Consider the following 2,212-nt stretch of genomic DNA (forward strand, 5'->3'; position numbering starts at 1 on the left):
ATTTATTCATTCAAGTCTTTTGCATGTACACGTGTGGTACTGTGCTTGTTTGACTTTAAGGCCAACATCCAATCAGGTCACACTGTGATAGTCTTTGTTCGAACATCTTCTAGTGGTAGGATGGTGGAAAGGGATACACTTGTACCTTACACATGTTACACTTGTAAAAAAATTGTAAAGCAAATAACAGTCAATATGTAAACCTGCAAAAATAATTATCATCGAGATACTTAAACTGGGATCGTGTTGAATCAGAAAATCAGTCCGTCTGTGAACGTCAAAAGCAGAGCTTTCTTTATGTGGCGTGTTTACCTCATTACATGTTTATTTTTGTGGCCATATGTTCATTGCAAACTGAGGAGTGTGAGTAACGCCGTGCTTCCTGCAGAATTGATGAACACATATTTGAAGATGAATGTCTACTGCCATCTGTTTGTATTCAAAGCATGCTGTCAAATATTCGTGGCAGCAAATATAGTAGCTAATGTTTTTATTAATCCCAACACGATACGATATGATCTATCTATCTATCCATCTATCCATCTAGCTATCTGTCCGTCCATCCGTCTGTCTGACCGTCTGTCATCCATCCACCTATCTATCTGCATGTTATCAGTTGTATGATGCTTTAGGAGTTCGGTTTTATAAAATTATCGACAGTCACGCACAGAGGAAAACTCTTTCATGGGAGTTTTTTTTCCGGGGCGATTGGGAGGCTACGCACCACGAAGAACACACTTTTTATTTAAATGTAAATTTGTTGAACATACTATCGAGTGTCATCCAGTACCAACCCCCCCATCATAATAATAAGTGTTTTGAATACGCATTGCTAAGTAATATCAGTATATACGAAATATCTGCAACACCCAGCCCTGCTAGTTTAGTGCTTTCCCTTTTGAATAATAATCTACATTATCTGTTTTACTCTTATATTTCAGCTCTAGTATCCAGGTAAACAACTTTCCACTCTCCTGTTATCACCTACAGTCGCCCTCCTGTGTTTCCCATCTGTGTCTGTATTTGCATCTGCTTTAAGTGTGTAACCTGTGTCCTGGCCAAACATTGGCTTTCTTTTCCATTCATTCATTGCCAGATTGTCTTTATTTGTGTTGCATGGTTTTCAGTCATGTTCTGTCATGTTTGTTGTTGACTTTGCTATTGTCTCTGCTTTCTTTTTTTTTTTTTTTTCGGACCCTCTCTGGAAATCAATTATTCTTCCGCACATGTCAGAAATTTAAGGGTGCTCTCACACTAGTCCGGTTGTACCGCGGCCAAGCACGTTTGCCACCTTAAGTCTAAATTCGATGACTAGTGTAAGACACTTAGCCACATGTGGACAAATGCAGTGAAGTACCTTAAGAGGGAGAAGAGTAGTACAGGGTAACAGTAACAGTACAGAACAGCTGATCCTAGCGTGAGCGCCCCGAAGACTTCATTTCTATTGTGACTTGAATGTTTGAGCACTGGTCATGTGACCAGTGTTGACAGTCAGAATATAGGGCTGGATATGAACTTGAACCTTCAGCCATCTTTATTCATGTTTCTCACATCAGCAAGAATCGTCTGTTACTCCAGACTAGCGCTCCACACTCAATAACCTGAAAACCTTCTTCCCTCAAATACCGAGTGAAGCCGCTTATCGCACCTCAGTGATCCTCAAAGTCACACACTGACGTGCATCCTCAGCTGGCGGATGAGCTGAATTCCTCACGTTCGACTACGAAGTGTTGCTGCTCATACTGATATGGAGACCAGTGCTAACACAGGTATTATATTAGAGAGTGTGTGCAAAGAGAGATGTGAGCCACATAAACAGCAGAAAAGCTTGAAGGCAACTGTCAAACTCAAATTCACACTGGGCCAAAATTAAAAACTGGGATTAGGTGGCTGTGCCAAAACTCAATATTTTTTTGAAAATTTGATTGGAAATGTGCATGTTTTCCCTTCTCTCTAGATATGTAATGTAGCCTTTTTAATATAAATCTTTTTTCTCACAGGCCAACAACAAAAACAAAAAAAATGTATGTGCCATAACATAGTACATACAGCACTAATACTACAAATTCTACTAGTATATAGGAGCTAGATACTGGCGGGCTAACTGTAGTACACATTTGATATGATCTCGCGGGCCAAATATAATTACAACGCAGGCCAGATTTGGCCCCCGGGCCTGAGTTTGACACGTGTGTTCTGAGCAGTTTGCCCC

The sequence above is a fragment of the Cynoglossus semilaevis genome, chromosome 15 (genome assembly GCF_000523025.1).
Source record: "Cynoglossus semilaevis isolate Cse_v1.0 chromosome 15, Cse_v1.0, whole genome shotgun sequence".
Lineage (NCBI taxonomy): Eukaryota > Metazoa > Chordata > Actinopteri > Pleuronectiformes > Cynoglossidae > Cynoglossus > Cynoglossus semilaevis.